The sequence below is a fragment of the Bos indicus x Bos taurus genome, chromosome 7 (assembly GCF_003369695.1).
Source record: "Bos indicus x Bos taurus breed Angus x Brahman F1 hybrid chromosome 7, Bos_hybrid_MaternalHap_v2.0, whole genome shotgun sequence".
Taxonomy (NCBI): domain Eukaryota; kingdom Metazoa; phylum Chordata; class Mammalia; order Artiodactyla; family Bovidae; genus Bos; species Bos indicus x Bos taurus.
In genome coordinates, this window is record NC_040082.1 from 99727158 (window position 1) to 99747242 (window position 20085).

Consider the following 20085-nt stretch of genomic DNA (forward strand, 5'->3'; position numbering starts at 1 on the left):
CTATTTCTGCTTTATTGACTATGCCAAAGCCTTTGACTATGTGGATCACAATAAACTGTGGAAAATTCTGAAAGAGATGGGAATACCAGACCACCTGATCTGCCTCTTGAGAAACCTGTATGAAGGTTAGGAAGCAACAATTAGAACTGGACATGGAACAACAGACTCATTCCAAATAGGAAAAGGAGTCCATCAAGGCTGTATATTGTCACCCTGCTTATTTAACTTATATGCAGAGTACATCATGAGAAACGCCGGACTGGAAGTAGCACAAGCTGGAATCAAGATTGCTGGGAGAAATATCAATAACCTCAGATATGCAGATGACACCACCCTTATGGCAGAAAGTGAAGAGGAACTAAAAAGCCTTTTGATAAAATTGAAAGAGGAGAGTGAAAAAGTTGGCTTAAAGCTCAACATTCAGAAAACGAAGATCATGGCATCTGGTCCCATCACTTCATGACAGATAGATGGGGAAACAGTGGAAACAGTGGCCGACTTTATTTTGGAGGGCTCCAAAATCACTGCAGATGGTGACTGCAGCCATGAAATTAAAAGATGCTTACTCCTTGGAAGGAAAGTTATGACCAAACTAGATAGCATATTGAAAAGCAGAGACATTACTTTGCCAACAAAGGTCCATCTAGTCAAGGCTATGGTTTTTCCAGTGGTCATGTATGGATGTGAGAATTGGACTGTGAAGAAGTCTGAGCACCGAAGAATTGATGCTTTTGAACTGTGGTGTTGGAGAAGACTCTTGAGAGTCCCTTGGACTGCAAGGAGATCCAACCAGTCCATTCTGAAGGAGATCAGCCCTGGGATTTCTTTGGAAGGAATGATGCTAAAGCTGAAACTCCAGTACTTTGGCCACCTCATGCAAAGAGTTGACTCGTTGGAAAAGACTCTGATGCTGGGAGGGATTGGGGGCAGGAGGAGAAGAGGACGACAGAGGATGAGATGGCTGGATGGCATCACTGACTCGATGGACATGAGTCTGAATGAACCCTGGGAGTTGGTGATGGACAGGGAGGCCTGGCGTGCTGTGATTCATGAGGTTGCAAAGAGTCGGACACGACTGAGTGACTGAACTGAACTGAACTGATACATATTTTGGATGTCATTGTGTTTTAAGCAGGGTTTTTCATGCTATGAACTTTGTCTTTAAAGTTTCTTTAGTCAGCAGTAGTTCTTGGGGTGGAGAAGTCAATGGCACTCCACTCCAGTACTCTTGCCTGGAAAATCCCATGGATGGAGGAGCCTGGTAGGCTGCAGTCCATGGGGTCGCTAAGAGTCTGACACGACTGAGCAACTTCACTTTCACTTTTCACTTTCATGCATTGGAGAAGGAAATGGCAACCCACTCCAGTGTTCTTGCCTGGAGAATCCCAGGGACAGGGGAGCCTGGCGGGCTCCCGTCTGTGGGGTCGCACAGAGTCGGACACGACTGAAGCAACTTAGCAGCAGCAGCAGAAGTTCTTGGGGAGTTCTTTCATGTCATTCCATGTAAATCCACATTTTTCTTTTCTGCTGCTGTTGCATGTATCCAGATTTTACAACATGAAGAAATTAATTTTTCCATTCTCTATTTTTTTGCCCATACAATAATGCTGCAGTGAATACCTCAAAAGTACCATCAGGAGAACATTTGATATTTTCCTTACAAGAGGCATTATGTGGTTCTAATCTTGGGTTGTAGAGTATATATATTTTACATTATGATAAATTCTACAACTCTTCTATTTAATGGCACTCAAAGTGCCATTGGTGCTATAGGATAGGGTCAACTTCCTATATTCAATTAACACTCTTGCTGCCATACTTTTTTCATTTTTAATATAAAAATTTTTGTTGTCAGTTGGTTTAAGTGACATATGAATTAGTCAATTATTTATCTCATTTGTTGCTAAGTTGCTTCAGTCATGTCTGACTCTGTGCGACCCCATGGACAGCAGCCTACTAGGCTCCTCCATTCCTGCGATTCTCCAGGCAAGAACACTGGAGTGGGTTGCCATTCTCTTCTCCAGTGCATGAAAGTGAAAAGTGAAAGGGAAGTTGTTCAGTCATGTCTGACTCTTCGCGTGACCCCATGAACTGCAGCCTACCAGGCTCCTCTGTCCATGGAATTTTCCAGGCAAGAGTACTGGAATGGGTTGCTATTGCCTTCTCCATTACCTAACTTAGAATGAAATTAATAGAAGACTAAGATATAGGAACTTAAAAATGTCAGGAAGTTAATTCATTATATATTAGGTCGTTAGAATGGAAAGGGGAGTCCAAGATGGTGGCTAGCAAAAGCCATGCAGAGGGCAAACAAAGAAAAAACCTGCAAAAGAGAAAGCTAAAGACTTGAGTGAGAGCCTCTGGTAAGAAACCATGCCCAGAACACGTTCCATTACCTTATTGGTCTTGAGCATATGCCTTTTTGCATTCCCTTTCTTGATTGGTGGTGGGTACAAGCTCTATTTTGCATAAAGGTGAAACAATCAGACTCCAGGAGGATGAGACAGAAAGTATAAGACAAGAGAGATCAAATCTCTCCTGTGGGGTCAGCCTTATCTCCCATCTTGAGGGTGTACTGTCTACTGCCTGCTGCCTTCCTGAGCTCTAACTAGCCTTCTTGAGCTCTAACTAGCCTACTTGAGCTGTAACTAGTCTGTTGATGAGACGATAACCTTGAGGGTGCACTATCTGCTGTCTTCTTAATAAATCCTGCCTACTTGAGCTATAACTAGGCTATTATCTCAAATCCATGCTATGACGATACAAGAGGTGAGAAACCCTGCCTTCTTGAACTGTGACTATTCTGTCATTTCAAATCTTTGCTATGATGAGATGAGAACTAAGGGAGAAAAATAAACTGATCTGATGGCATCACTGACTCAATGGAAATGAGTTTGGGTGGACTCTGGAAGTTGGTGATGGACAGCTAGGCCTGGCGTGCTGCAGTTCATGAGGTCGCAGAGAGTCGGACATGACTGAGTGAGTGAACTGAACTGAGCTGAGCTGAAACCAAAAAGATTCAAAAACCACCTTCAATGAGTATTGCAGTACAAATACTATGTGAAAGTCGCTCAGTCGTGTCCCACTCTTTGTGACCCCATGGACTATGCAGTTTGTGGAATTCTCCAGGCCAGAATACTGGAGTAGGTAGCCTTTCCCTTCTCCAGTGGATACAAAAAGGTCAAAACTTCAAGCTTATGAGTCACTGTCTCTGGAGGAGGCACAGGTTCCCCGCCCCCCCCCTCAGTAGAATGACAGTATATAATTTGTAAACAATCAGTCTAGATAACTTGTAAAGGAACTTTCAACTTTACATTTATAAGATTCTGTAAGGTTTGCACTTAAACATTAAGAGACTTAAGAATCTTGTAATTATACACTATCAAATGCTTTCAACTTCCCCAATTTGATGGATAAACAATTTACTTTAATCTCAGAAAAATTTGTATTTCTTTAATTATCAGTGTAGTTGAAATTTTCATGTATTTTTGTATTTTCATGGTACTCTGCCGGGAGAAATATCAATAACCTCAGATATGCAGATGACACCACTCTTATGGCAGAAAGTGAAGAGGAACTCAAAAACCTCTTGATGAAAGTGAAAGTGAAGAGTGAAAAAGTTGGCTTAAAGCTCAACATTCAGAAAACTAGGATCATGGCATCCGGTCCCATCACTTCATGGGAAATGGATGGGGAAACAGTGGAAATAGTGTCAGATTTTATTTTGGAGGACTCCAAAATCACTGCAGATGGTGACTGCAGCCATGAAATTAAAAGACGCTTACTCCTTGGAAGGAAAGTTATGACCAACCTAGATAGCATATTCAAAAGCAGAGGCATTACTTTGCCAACAAAGGTTCATCTAGTCAAGGCTATGGTTTTTCCAGTGGTCATGTATGGATGTGAGAGTTGGACTGTGAAGAAGGCTGAGCACCGAAGAACTGATGCTTTTGAACTCTGGTGTTGGAGAAGACTCTTGAGAGTCCCTTGGACTGCAAGGAGATCCAACTAGTCCATTCTGAAGGAGATCAGCCCTGGGATTTCTTTGGAGGGAATGATGCTAAAGCTGAAACTCCAGTACTTTGGCCGCCTCATGCGAAGAGTTGACTCATTGGAAAAGACTCTGATGCTGGGAGGGATTGGGGGCAAGAGGAGAAGGGGACGACAGAGGATGAGATGGCTGGATGGCATCACTGACTCGATGGACGTGAGTCTGGGTGAACTCCGGGAGTTGGTGATGGACAGGGAGGCCTGGCATGCTGCGATTCATGGGGTTGCAAAGAGTCAGACACGACTGAGCGACTGATGTGATCTGATCTGATCTTTTGCAAACTATTTTATTCATTGTATTTACTAAAATTGTTAAGAATATATACGTGTGCATGATGTGTGTATATATCTTTGTTTTGAAAAAACAAAATGCAAAATTTTTAATGGTATCACACCTTTAAACTCTGATTGTGGTGTCTTTTGTTACCATATTTCCCCCACCCCCACCTCCCCCCCCACCCCTCAAAAACCTGTTACCTATTTTATTCCTGGAGAAGGGTAAACAAAAGAGAGAAGATATTCACTTTAATTTGAGAGGCAGCTATGCTGGAAGCAACAGTGTCAATAATTTTAAGCCCCTAAGAATATTCTCAGTAAAGGGAATGCTGAATCATCTTACTTAGGAGACTAGAGCAAGATCATCCATTTTCACTGGGATAAAAGAATGAAGAAAAGCAAGCTCAGTAACACCAGATAGGGTTTTAACAAAGAAATTAAGGTGAGGTTACTCCTTTCAAATGCAGATTTTTAAAATGAAAATATGTGTATAAGTCACAGTTGTATTCTTTCTGAATTAAGCTGGTCTTCTACCCATAGTAGGAGCCCCAGGAACATGCAGAACAAAAGCATTATTAACCAGATACAGTCAAGTCACTCCTAAACTGGGATTTGATTGCTGATGGACCTGTCTAGCTCACAGCTGCCTCCAGTGATGGGAATCAGTAACTATGTTGGCAGGAAAGCCAGATACTAAGGATGCACCCATCAAAAAGTTGAATGCTGTGCAATGGGTCCAAGATGACTTTCACGCCCTGTTCACTGCACATTTTCTGACCTCTGTGGATAGGAGTTATCTGTGAACATCAGGCTCACTTGATGATGCTACATGTCTGTGCTCATGTTGATAGTAAACAGGGTAAACATCATCCTCATTCCAATTGAAGTAAGATGAAATTGACAGCTATGTCATTACAAACTTTTATTTTGGTCTAGTTTTCAATTATTTACTATGTGGATTTTGCTTTAGCCTTGCCTAGGGCATTGTTCTTCATCTTCCAATGTTTATTTGGTAGATTGTTAGTATACTTGGAATTTGTTCATTCAATAATTTTTTCTGAATAAATAACCTGCTATCTTGATATGATTTATTGCAGGAGTTATTGTGACTTTCCGGACGTCACATGCCATCTTTCATACATTGATTTGAAATATCGTGTCTACTGAACATTAAATTTCTATACATGGTGTATTTGTTATTTGTTTCATGAATCCATTTTCCCATTTCCAGACCAGTAACACAGTTAAAATGCTTTAGTTTTGTTTTTATAAGTGCTATGAAGCAAATTTCTGTATTTCCTGTTAAATGTGTGAATCTGGTTGGATAAGAATAGAGTTTCATCAGAAAGTCTATTGTAATAGGGAGAATGCTCTGATCTCAGAAATCTGTGAGGATCTCAAAATCATACTGAAAAAAGTTTTTATTTTATAGTGTAAAGGAGAAAGCAGGCAGAGATAAACTTAATTTTTGGAAGGGGAAGTTGGACAAGTAAGGGGAAATTATCCTCAGTTTGTGACAGGAAATTGATTTTAATGTGATCAGCCATTTCCCAGGAGAAGTTAAAAATGAAGGCATGTTCTACTTTATTTTGGTTCTTACTCAGACTTGTGGATAAACTTAGTTCAGAGACCTGTAGGAAAAAGAGAAACACTTGTTTCAAGCTTGACCAAGACAAAGCAAAGGGTAAGAAATAACAATTGATAAATGTCATTCTTTACAACTGTGCTATTTCCTCTTTCATATTTTTTATACTATATAAACATTTTTTATACTATATAAACATTAGTAAGTTCCATAAAAAATGTCTTGGGACTTTGATTTTGATTGAACTGGCTCAGTAGATTAATTTGGAGGTAATAGATTCCTTATAAAACTGAGATTTCCCAACCCCTCCAATATAACACCCTATGTACCTTATGATTTCTTTCAATTATACTTTCCAGTTTTCTGCTTAAGAACTTCATGCATTGTTGGAGGATTATTTCTAGTATTATTCTTAAATTTCAAACAATTTTCCTATAGTATTTTAAAATTGTTTTTTCTTTAGATAGAAAAAACATTGCACTTTGCAAGTTGATCTTGCTATATATGTAGAACTCAATATTTTTCAATAAACTATGTGAAGTTTCTTTGATAGACAACTTGCCCTCTGCAAATAAAGACTCTTTTGTGTATTTATTTCAAGCACTTGTATCTTTCTTTTTTCATTGCACTTGTGTGAGTTTGGAGATGGGATAAAGATTTGTGAGACAACTCAAGTATCAGTGTTCAAATATTTTGAGTTGAACATTTAACAATGGTCCATGAGGTTGCACCCTAATAAGTCTTGCTTCCTTACTGGTAAAAATTCAATGGTTATTGAGTTATAAATTGCAATTTAAGAAAAAGGTATCAGATATTCTGTATGCATAAGAAATTTGGCAGAGCACACACAGAGTTGAGGTATGTCATGCATTAAATGATGCTTTTCAGTAGCTATATTCTTGCATTATTTAAATTGAAAAAAATATTTTTGATAGCAAGGACAACATGAATAAATTTTGGTTGAAAAAATAAACCCAAAACACAAGACATATATGATCCATTCCTACCCTGATCTAGTCTCCCTTTAATAGTTATTATCTACTATCACAAAGCAGAAGATATTAAGAAGAGGTGGCAAAAATACACAGAACTGTACAAAAAAGAGCTTCATGACCACGATAATCACGATGGTGTGATCACTCACCTAGAGCCAGACATCCTGGAATGTGAAGTCAAGTGGCCTTAGAAAGCATCACTATGAACAAAGCTAGTTGAGGTGATGGAATTCCAGTTGAGTTATTTAAAATCCTGAAAGATGATGCTGTGAAAGTGCTGCACTCAATATTCTGGCAAATTTGGAAAACTCAGCAGTGGCCACAGGACTGGAAAAGGTCAGTTTTCATTCCAATGCCAAAGAAAAGCAGTGCCAAAGAATGCTCAAACTACTGCACAATTGCACTCATCTCACACGCTAGTAAAGTAATGCTCAAAATTCTCCAAGCCAGGCTTCAGCAATACGTGAACCGTGAACTTCCTGATGTTCAAGCTGGTTTTAGAAAAGGCAGAGGAACCACAGATCAAGTTGCCGACATCTGCTGGATCATGGAAAAAGGAAGGGAGTTCCAGGAAAACATCTACTTCTGCTTTATTGAATATGCCAAAGCCTTTGACTGTGTGGATCACAATAAACTGTGGAAAATTCTTCAAGAGATGGGCATACCAGACCACCTGACCTGCCTCTTGAGAAACTTGTATGCAGATCAGGAAGCAACAGTTAGAACTGGACATGGAACAACAGACTGGTTCCAAATAGGAAAAGGAGTACGTCAAGGCTGTATATTATCACTCTGCTTATTTAACTTATATGCAGAGTACATCATGAGAAAGACTAGGCTGGAGGAAGCACAAGCTGGAATCAAGATTGGAGGGAGAAATATCAATAACTTCAGATATGCAGGTGGCCCCACCCTTATGGCAGAAAGTGAAGAGGAACTCAAAAGCCTCTTGAGGAAATTGAAAGTGCAGAGTGAAAAAGTTGGCTTAAAGCTCAACATTCAGAAAACTAAGATCATGGCATCCGGTCCCATCACTTCATGGGAAATAGATGGGGAAACAGTGGAAACAGTGTCAGACTTTATTTTGGGGAGCTCCAAAATCACTGCAGATGGTGACTGCATCCATGAAATTAAAAGACGCTTACTTCTTGGAAGGAAGGTTATGACCAACCTCTGCATATTCAAAAGCAGAGACATTACTTTGTCAACAAAGGTCAGTCTAGTCAAGGCTATGGTTTTTCCAGTGGTCATATATGGATGTGAGAGTTGGACTGTGAAGAAGGCTGAGCGCCGAAGAATTGATGCTTTTGAACTGTGGTGTTGGAGAAGACTCTTGAGAGTCCCTTGGACTGCAAGGAGATCCAACCAGTCCATTCTGAAGGAGATCAGCCCAGGGTGTCCTTTGGAAGGACTGATACTAAAGCTGAAACTCCAATACTTTGGCCACCTCATGTGAAGAGTTGACTCATTGGAAAAGACTCTGATGCTGGGAGGGATTGGGGGCAGGAGAAGAAGGGGATGACAGAGGATGAGATGGCTGGATGGCATCACTGACTCGATGGACGTGAGTCTCAGTGACCTCCGGGAGTTGGTGATGGACAAGGAGGCCTGGCATGCTGCAATTCATGAGGTCACAGAGTCGGACACGACTGAGCGACTGAACTGAACTGAACTATCATAAAACTGTGTTTTTTCTGGTATACATAGAATCTATATTTTAATCTTGACAGTTATATAAGATTTCTTAAATATTCAAATGTTAATAAATATACACTTTTGAAAATATGAAGCACTTACTGAAAATCACCCCAAAACTTGACCACTCTTTATAGTGTACAAGGCAATTTTTCCTTGCCAACATAGGTAGAAGTAATTCGGTCTTTGGGTCTGTGGACCAGAGTTCCTTAAAATTGATTTGATTTTTCATTTTGCTATAGTTTATTAATGGTTCATTTGAGTAGCTTGTGTTTTCTTCTTACAGTGCTGCAATGAATGTCTTCTCCTTGAGCTCCCTACTTTAGAAGTGTTTAGAGCAGAGACTTCCTATTGTCTGATAGATAAAAAAGGACCTTTGCTAAGATGTCACCTCTTTTCTGCTGATTGCCGGAAGTTGGTATTCTCAGATATCTGGAAACCAGAAGTTTGTGACTAGGGTAAACTGGAAACCACATTCCATTCCTGTCAATTGAAACACGAGAATAAGGGGAATTGAAACTTTGTATATGTGGAAATCCAGGAGCATGACTCAAGAATCTAAGACTTGAACACTGGAGATGCTGAGAATCCATCTACTCTTGGTGGATGTGAAAATTGGACGACTGTAGAGCCTGAAGGCAAACTGAGTGTCACATAATGAAGGAGACTGTTGTGGGTCTAAACTGATCACCCAAATTGACAGTCTGTGGTTGAGGAGTCTTGATGAAAGAATATGAAAGATTGATCGAGCAAAGAGGTTCATGTTCTGAAGGGGTTAGATAGGAAAATCTGGAGTGGCAGCAGAGACGACTGGGGGATGATAATGAGAGGGAATTGAGCTGAGGAAGCTAAGATATATGATATGAAATAATTCAAGGAGAAACACACAGCAAAGGGCTGAGCCATTGCTTAACCTGTATTCAGTACAGAATGAATTCCCCAGCTAGGAAAAGTTATGAGTGTGGTAGGAGGTGAATCTGGGATCACTCCTGGGAGATATTGTTTTGTAGGTTTTTTTTTGGAGGAGTGGTGAAGGCCTGTTTCCATGGGGTTTGCTTGTTGAGAAAAGTGCTTTGTACTGTCTGCTTCAGGAAGCAGCTAGAAATTTTCAAGCAGTGAGGTGAAGGTAGCATATTAGGGGCAATTGGGTTTGATTTACTCTTTCTCCTTATCCTACATCCAAAGAATGTATGTCTTGTGGAAAATAATACATTCCAGGAACAGAGATTGCAAGCAGCAACTGGTATGGAAAATACAAGCACACCAAGAGAAAAATTGTAAATTGCCCCCATAGTCCAAAGAAGAAATACCATGTTAGTTAGACGTGAACACATTAAACTGAGAAGTGGAAATTTATTCATACATGTGTTTCTTTTTCTTTGATAGCAATTATAATTTTTGTTGTATCACAATATATGAATAGTCTCTTCAAAGAAGTTATATATGTACTGATACAGCAAAATTCAAAAAAATTTCCCTTACCCACAGCTGTCCTGTCCAAAACACAAGTGGACATGCATTTTCTTTCTCATTTATGATTTAAACTTTGCAATAACCCATTAATCGTTCTAAATATTAATCTACATGGATTTATGTATCTATATATTTTTGAAAATTTGTTTCAAACTATATGTAGGATTATGTGACTAGTATTTTTCACATTAAAATATTCCTTTTAAGTATATATGCCTTCTGGTTTTATTCCTAGCACTATGTACTTTCTTATTATAATTGAACTCTGATTTAACTCTGCCTTGTTAGTAAATATTTTAGTTTTAAAGGAGAATTGCACATTTGAAGTTGGTGCAGATTTATTATTTGATTTGTATATGGACATGATACTTAAAGTGGAGGAGGGCCAAGACCCCATACCTGGTTGTGAAATCCTTGAGCCATTACCAAGATATGCAAAAAATAAGGATCATGATCAACTGTAGAATACAGGGCTTCAGTACTGGGAGGCGGGGAAAGTTGAATGGCTCAGCAGAGTATTCCTCTTAAGAAGCAGGGAGAGGGTGATCCTATGGACAGTCTTATTGAAATGGAGCAGGGTTATATGGTCCTTCCCGCACCCCACCTCCCCCAACCCCCATGTCCTCTGCTTTTCTTTTGCCTGTGGAAAACTTTAGTCAAAGAATAATCAGAGAAACAAGAAATTCTAAAACAATGGAAAGCAGTCAAAAGAGATGAAATTATAATTATGTAGTCATTAAGCATAGTCAAAGGCCTTTAGTTCTTTCTCAAGGGCTATAGATGATATTCTGATCCATATCCTGTGAGCTGTCTTATAGATACAAAAACCCTAGATGGAGAAGTTAACTACATGATGACCAGACTGTACCCAAGACTTGAGCTGCCACAATTCTGAGAATTTACCACAAAGAAATGGGAACAATTGGACCCTGGAGCTGAAGATGAACTGTACCTAAAACATTCATGATATATATGGAATTTAGAAAGATGGTAACAATAACCCTGTGTACGAGACAGCAGAAGAGACACTGATGTATAGATCAGTATTATGGACTCTGTGGGAGAGGGAGAGGGTGGGGAGATTTGGGAGAATGGCACTGAAACATGTATAATATCATGTATGAAACGAGTTGCCAGTCCAGGTTCGATGCACGATACTGGATGCTTGGGGCTGGTGCACTGGGACAACCCAGAGGAAGGGTATGGGGAGGGAGGAGGGAGGAGGGTTCAGGATGGGGAACACAGGTATACCTGTGGCAGATTCATTTTGATATTTGGCAAAACTAATACAATATTGTAAAGTTTAAAAATAAAATAAAATTAAAAAAAAAAAACATTCATGATGATGCTGGTCAGACCACTGATAACCAATCTGAAGATGACTGTTAGAGATGACTGCATGTAGCACCCCACCCCCACAATCTGTCTATAAAAGCCTTTCCTCCTGCTGTTGAGGAAGGGGTGTCAGCCTTTGGACAGGTTTCTGCCACCCTCCCCCGACACAGTTGCCAGCATCTGAAATAAAGCAAAATTTCCTTTCTACCATCCTGGACTGTTTATTGGCTTTTGAGTGGTGATCAGCCGAACCCCACACCCTCCTTCTGGTAACATTATCTTATGGTTTCCCCTCCACCCAGAGCATCATGACTCCCACACTGAGGTAAGAATTGTGGCTCCTTACATCCAGACAGATAAGACCTGGTACCCCAGAGATGTCTGTGTTCCCAGTCTACTGCTTTTTCTTATAAATTTTAGTACTCTATTCTTCTTCTTCTTCTTCTTTTTTGCATTTCTCTTTGCTCTTTCTTTTAAAACACCAGTAGTCACTGAGAACACTTGAATTATTTATCCAAATACTCAGAAGTTGTCTCTTATTTTTTATACTGTATTTATTGTGAAGTACACAAGCACTGGCACTGCCTTTGTGCTCAGACAGTAAGAAATCTGCCTGAAATTAAGGAGACATGGGTTTGATTCTTGGGTTGGGAAGATCCCTGGAGAAGGGAATGGCTACCCACTCCAGTATTCTTGCCTGGAGAATCCCTTGGACAGAGGAGCCTGGTGGGCTACATACATGAGGTCCCAAAGAATTGGATATGATGAATGACTAACAGTTTTACTTCACACAGGCACTAAGTGCTTATGTTGCAACTTTAAATAACTTACTAGAACTGAGAAATTGTGTCAAATTGCTTCTTGAACACTGTCCATATCACAGTGCCCTCAGCAGAATTCTTATTTTTTATGACTAGGATGTGTATTCTATCTTAAACTCAAGACATTGAGTTTAATGATGTTGTCATTCAGTTGCTAAGTTGTGTCTGACTCTTTGCAACCCCATGGACTGCTTCATGCCAGGCTTCCCTGTCCTTCACTGTCTCCTGGAGTTTGTTCAGATTCATGTCCATTGAGTCAGTGATGCTATCTAAGCACCTTATCCTCTGCTGCACTCTTCTCCACTTGCTTTCAATCTATCCCAGTATCAGGGTCTTTTTCAATGATTTCGCTCTTCACATCAGGTGGCAAAAGTATTGAAGCTTAAGCTTCAGCATCAGATCTTTCAGTGAATATTCAGGGTTGATTTCCTTTAGGATTGACTGGTTTGATCTCCTTGCTGTCCAAGGGACTCTCAAGAGTCTTCTCCAGAACCACAGTTTGAAAGCATCGGTTCTTTGGCACTTAGCCTTCTTTTTGGCCCAATTCTCACATTCCTACATGACTACTGGAAAAACCATAGCTTTGACTAGACAGACATTTATTGGCAAAGTAATGTCTCTGCTTTTTAACATATAACCTGTTAATCACATTAGTAAAATATATCTTGCTGAAACATCTCGGACATTACAGAAGTTATCATGCCTCTAATCACTCCTCCAAACTTAGGCTCTTTGCTTTGCACCTGTAAAAATAGAATATTTTACTCTTTATAAGAATTAACTCAATAATACTACGTCCATTGTATTTCAAGTTGCTTTTTTTAACACTCAACTATGTATATTGAAAATCTTTTCTCATCTTTATAGAAGCTATGCTACACATACATGCATTTTATCCTTTTCTATTCATAGATATATATCTACATTTATTTTGACATTTTTTAATGAATGGATGCTTGAATATTTAAAGCAAATTAAAAGAATGATTTTAGTTAAAAGCTAAGAGTCTAAGTAATTTGAAAGTATAAATAAACAATTTTGATTTTTTACATTTTATGAAGCATCCTTTTCTACAAACTCTAGGCTGCAAGAACTCTCCAACTTTGTCAAGCATTGAGGTGGTTTTTTGTAGAATGCTAAAATATAGAGTTCTCAGAAAACTCCAAAAAACATTGGCTTTAATTTGGAAGTATATATTTTTACTTAAATATATAGATACTTATAAATAACTGATTTTTATATAAAATTAATGGCTACTGTTATACACATTTAAAGCCCCAGAAAAAAAGCTTATATTTTTGCATTGGATTACCATCAGAAAGATTCTCCCAGCCAACAAATGATCTCAGAACAAAGAGGTAATCAGATCAGATCAGATCAGTTGCTCACTTATGTCTGACTCTTTGCGACCCCATGAATCGCAGCACGCCAGGCCTCTCTGTCCATCACCAACTCCCGGAGTTCACGGAGACTCACGTCCATCGAGTCAGTGATGCCATCCAGCCATCTCATCCTCTGTCGTCCCCTTCTTCTCCTGCCCCCAATCCCTCCCAGCAGCAGAGTCTTTTCCAATGAGTCAACTCTTCGCATGAGGTGGCCAAAGTACTGGAGTTTCAGCTTTAGCTACATTAATATAGTTTCAGAAGCAACTGAGAAGGCCAAGTGGGAAACTGCAAGAGATTTGGGTGTCAACCAAATTGCTCATTTTTTGGACAGTATTATTTAGATAAGTTTTCATTCACAGCAAAATAAAGGAAGATACAGAGGTTTTTTCATCTTTCCCTTGCCTCCAGACATGTACAGCTTCTCCTGTTATCAGTATCACTCATCAGAGTGGCACATTTGTTACAAGTTAGGAGCCTATAAAGATGTATCATGATCAACCAAAGTCCATAGCTTACATTAGGATTCACGCTTGGTGTACATCGTTTTGCTCACCTACCTTTCAATATTTATCTTTTGTGAATGTAGTGCAAAAAACCTTTTTGTAAATATCTTCTACAATCATAGGAATGTTTCTTGAATGAAGATTTTTTAAAAAAATTTATTTTATTTTTAAACTTAACAATATTGTATTAGTTTTGCCAAATATCGAAATGAATCCGCCACAGGTATACCTGTGTTCCCCATCCTGAACCCTCCTCCCTCCTCCCTCCTCATACCCTCCCTCTGGGTTGTCCCAGTGCACCAGCCCCAAGCATCCAGTATCGTGCATAGAACCTGGACTGGCGACTCGTTTCATATATGATATTCTACATGTTTCAATGCCATTCTCCCAAATCTCCCTTTTAAAAGTAGGATTGCTGAACCCTAGGGTCTGTGCATCCTAAATTTCTATAGCTGCTACCAAATTCCTGAGCAAAGTGTCTATATAAACTTACCTTAGCACCATATAGGAATATCCATTTTAACCTGGTGTAACTGATATTGAATGTTGCTCAGATCTGTAGATTTTTCTGATCTAATGTATGGCAGTATTTGCTCCTTGTATTAATTCCAATTTCCTTGATTACTTGGTATTTTTAAAGAAATTTATTTTTACTTTTGTTAATTATTTATAAATATCTCTGTTAACCTTTTTATTATTGAATTTGACACTTCTTATTACGTGTGTTGGTATCTTACTAACATGGCAAATACTTTAACTTGTCTTCAGTCTTTGTAAACAGTGCCTTTAATTATTAGAAACATTTGAGTAGTAAAATTTGTCAATTTTTTCTATGACTAGATATGTTTTAAAAGTATGGCGTTATAAAATTTAAAATGTTGGCCCTCATTGTCTTTTGAAATTTCTCATGTGTTCATACATGCTGTCCGATTTTGCCAGGAGAACAGGGTTTCTCAATCTTAGGGAAAGAAAGAGAACGTTAAATTTCCTATTAAAAGTTACTTTCTCTTTACCACGCATATGATTCTGTAGAAAATGTCCTGCATCCAGTGGCAAAAGGAAGATAGCTGAGCTTAGTATTTGCAGAAAGTAAGGACAGAGTTTCTCAAGCTCAGCATTACTGACATTTGGGGGTGGTTGTATAATTCTTTGTGGCTGGGAGTGTGTCCTCTGCATTGTAGAATGCTGAACAGAATCCCTTGCTTTTGTTCACTAATGCCAACGTTGTCTGTGATGCCAAAATTGTCTCCAGAAGTTGCCAAACATTTCCTGAGGCCAAGTTGTCTCTTAGGTGAGCGCTACTGCTCTACAGCCTTTAATATATTATTCATAGTTATTTTTAATTTCCTGACAGTTAGTTTAAGTATGGTTCTGTTGATCTCTTCATGAGTTGTTTTTTTTGTGTTTTTGCTTGGGTTTCATAAATATTGATTGAATACTTAGCAATGTGTATAGAATAGTAGACTTTGACGAATATATTGTTTAGTACTAGACATACCTGTTTATTGTAGTTATGTTAGAGGAAGCACACTGTCCACCCTGGCCAGGCACCGTAGTAACCATTTGCATAAGTTGTTTTAAGACAGGAGGTCCCGGTAAGGAACACGGAACTAATAAGCCTCCATCAACCGGCAGAGTTTGGGAAAGGTCAAAATGAGACACCACATGTCCGACCACCTCCCAGAATCCTTCTCTCTGGCATTCATCTTGGCTGAACAAGGCGTGCACCACCAAGAAGCATTCTGAGTCAGAATGATTGGCTAAAGACAACCCGGAAGCTAATTCCATCACCATAAAACCTGAGACTGCAAGCCATGTGACAGAGCTGTTCTCCTGGGTTCCCTTACCCTACTGCTTTCCACTCGGGTGCCCTTTTCCCAATAAAATCTTTTGTTTTGTGAGCCCATGGGTCTCCTCAGACAATTCATTTTGGAGTGTTAGACAAGAGCCCAGTTTCGGGCCCTGGAAGGGGTCTCCCTTCCTGCAACAGTTATAGTCAATTTTTATTACTCTTGCTGTTACGTTTTTGCCTCCAGGGACTGATCCAAAAAAATATTACTGCAACTTATGTCAAAGACTGTTTGGCCTATGTCCTCTTCTAGGAGCTTTATTGTTTCATGTCTTGCATTTAGACCTTTAAATGCTTTTGAGTTTATATTTGTATATGGAGTGAGGAAACGTTCTAATCTCATTGCTTTATATTTGGCTGTTTAGTTTTCCCAGAACCACTTGTTGAAGAGACTGTTTTTTCTTCACTGTATATTCTTGCCCATTTTGTCATAGATTAATTAGCCATAGGTGTGTGAATTTATTTCTGGGATTTCAATTATTTTCCAGTGATCTATGTGTTTGTTTTTGTGCCAGGACTGTGCTGCTTTGATTAATACAGATTTGTAGTATAGGGAAGTCTTGGAAGGTAATTATTTTTTCAAGATTGCTTCAAAAATTCAAAGTCTTTTGTGGTTTCTTCCTTCTTCTAACTTCAGGGTTTGTTTTTTCTTCTTTTTCTAATTCTTTTATATGTATGTCAGATAATTTGAGAGTTTGCTTTCTGATATAGACCTGTATCATTATGAACTTCTCTCCTGGAAAAGCCTTTACTGCATCCTGAAAATTTTGGAATGTTATGTTTTCTTCCTTTTTCTATGTGTGTCAAGATATTTTCTTATTTCTTCTCAGATTTTAATCCTGACCCATTGGTTTTTTAGTAGCATGTTGTTTAGTCTTCACATGTTTGCTCTTTTCTCATTATTTTTTCTGTACTTGACTTCTAATCATTGTGATAGGAAAAGATGTTTGATATATTTTCTATCCTCTTAAACTTATTGAGACTTGTTTTGTGACATGTAGCCTATTTGAGAAGGAAATGGCAGCCCATTCCAGTATTCTTGCCTGGAAAATCCCGTGGAGAGAAGTCCCTGGTGGGCTACAGTCTACATGATCACAAAGAGTAGGATGCAACTGAGCAGACAGATATACACTCATGTGATCTATCCTGGAGAACATTCTATGTACATTTCTAAAGAGGATTGTGCACTCTGCTTCTTTTGGGATATAATGTATTGTAAATATCAGTTAGGTTCCCAACTGCTCTATTGTGGCATTTAGGATTTCTGTTGCTTTAATGACCTTCTGTCTGGATGATCTCTCTGATCAGTGTTCAGTTCAGTTCAGTTCAGTCACTCAGTCGTGTCTGACTCTTTGAGACCTCATGAATTGCAGCATGCCAGGCCTCCCTGTACATCACAAACTCCTGGAGTTCACTCAGACTCACGTCCATCGCGTCAGTGATGCCATCCAGCCATCTCATCCTCTGTCGTCCCCTTCTCCTCCTGCCCCCAATCCCTTCCAGCATCAGAGTCTTTTTCAATGAGTCAACTCTTCGCATGAGGTGGCCAAAGTACTGGAGTTTCAGCTTCAGCATCATTGCCTCCAAAGAAATCCCAGGGCTGATCTCCTTCAGAATGGACTGGTTGGATCTCCTTGCAGTCCAAGAGACTCTCAAGAGTCTTCTCCAACACCACAGTTCAAAAGCATCAATTCTTCGGCGCTCAGCCTTCTTCACAGTCCAACTCTCACATCCATATATGACCACAGGAAAAACCATAGCCTTGACTAGACAGACCTTTGTTGGCAAAGTAATGTCAAAATTCTGCTTTTGAATATGCTGTCTAGGTTAGTCATAACTTTCCTTCCAAGGAGTAAGCATCTTTTAATTTCATGGCTGCAGTCACCATCTGCAGTAATGTTGGAGCCCCCCCCCCCAACAAAATAAAGTCTGATACTATTTCCATTGTTTCCCCATCTATTTCCCATGAAATGATAGGACCGGATGCCATGATCTTCATTTTCTGAATGTTGACCTTCAAGCCAACTGTTTCATTCTCCACTTTCACTTTCATCAAGAGGCTTTTGAGTTCCTCTTCACTTTCTGCCATAAGAGTGGTGTTATCTGCATATCTGAGGTTATTGATATTTCTCCCTGCAATCTTGATTCCAGCCTGTGCCTCCTCCAGCCCAGCGTTTCTCATGATGTACTCTGCATATAAGTTAAATAAGCATGGTGACAATATACAGTCTTGACGTACTCCTTTTCCTATTTGGAACCAGTCTGTTGTTCCACGTCCAGTTCTAACTGTTGCTTCCTGACCTGCATACAGATTTCTCAAGAGGCAGGTCAGGTGGTCTGATATTCCCATCTCTCGAAGAATTTTCCACAGTTTATTGTGATCCACACAGTCAAAGGCTTTGGCATAGTCAATAAAGCAGAAATAAATGTTTTTCTGGAACTCTCTTGCTTTTTCCATGATCCAGCAGATGTTGGCAATTTGATCTCTGGTTCCTCTGCCTTTTCTAAAACCAGCTTGAACATCTGGAAGTTCACGGCTCACGTATTGCTAAAGCCTGGCTTGGAGAATTTTGAGCATTACTTTACTAGCATGTGAGATGAGTGCAATTGTGCGGTAGTTTGAGCTTTCTTCGGCATTGCCTTTCTTTGGGATTTGAATGAAAACTGACCTTTTCCAGTCCTGTGGCCACTGCTGAGTTTTCCAAATTTGCTGGCATATTGAGTGCAGCACTTTCACAGCATCATCTTTCAGGTGTTAAAGTCTCTGTTGGTTACCAGGAGCTGGGAGTTGGGGAAATAGAGAAATCTTGATTTTTAAAGGTCATGAAATTTTATTTATGCAGGGTAAATAAGTTCTGGTGATGTACAGTGTGGTTATAATAGATAATAATTATACTGTGTTATATAATTATATGCGTTTCCTGGTGGCTCAGAGGTTAAAGCGTCTGCCTGCAATGCAGGAGACCTGGGTTCGATCCCTGGGTCGGGAAGATCCCCTGGAGAAGGAAATGGCAACCCACTCCAGTACCAATCCCATGGACGGAGGAGCCTGGTGAGCTACAGTCCATGGGGTCGCAAAGAGTCAGATAGGACTGAGAGACTTTACTTATATAATTTTAAGTATATGATTATATACTTGAAATTTGCTCAGAGAGGAAAGTTTTAAAAATTTTTATTTATTTTAAATTGATAATTGGTTTGCAATATTGGTTTTATTTCTGTCATACATCAACATGAATTAACCATAGGTGTACATATGTCCCCTCCTTGAGTCTTCCTCCCATCTCCCACCTATTCCCATCCCTCTTGTTTTTTGTACAGCCCAAGTTTGAGTTCCCTGAGTCATAGAGAAATTCCCACTGGCTATCTCTGTACATATGTTAGTGTATAGGCACCCATACTACTCTCTCCATTTAACTCACCCTCTCCCTCTTCTTCCCCACCCTTGTCCATGAGTCTATTCTCTATGTCTGTGTCTCCATTGCTGTTCTGTGAACAGATTTGTCAGTACCATCCTTCTAGATTCCATACATATGCATTAATATAGGATATTTGTTTCACTCCATATAATAGGCTCTAGATTCGTCCACCGGATTAGAATTGACTCAAATGTGCTCCTTTTTATGGCTGAGTAGTATTCCATTGTATACATGTGCCACAAATTCTTTATCTATTCATCTGTCAATGGACATCTAGCTGCCTCCAACTCCTGCCTATTGTATATAGTACTGCAATGAACTTTGTGGATACATGTGTCTTTTTCAGTTTTGGTTTCTTCAGAGTATATGCCTAGAAGTGGTATTGCTGGATCATATGGTAGTTTTATTCTTAATTATTTAAGGAATCCCCATACTGTCTTCTATAGTGGCTGTATCAATTTACATTCCAACCTGCAGTGTAGGAGGATTCCCTTTTCTCCATGCCCTCTCCAGCCCTTGTTGTTTTTTGAATTTTTGATTATGTCCATTCTGTCTGGGGTGAAGTGATATCTCACTATAGTTTTGATTTATATTTCTCTAATAATGAGTGATGCTGAGCATATCAGAGAAGAAATTTTAATTGTTCTCACAAAAGAAAAAAATGAAAAAGAACTATATGAGGTGATAGCTATGTTAATT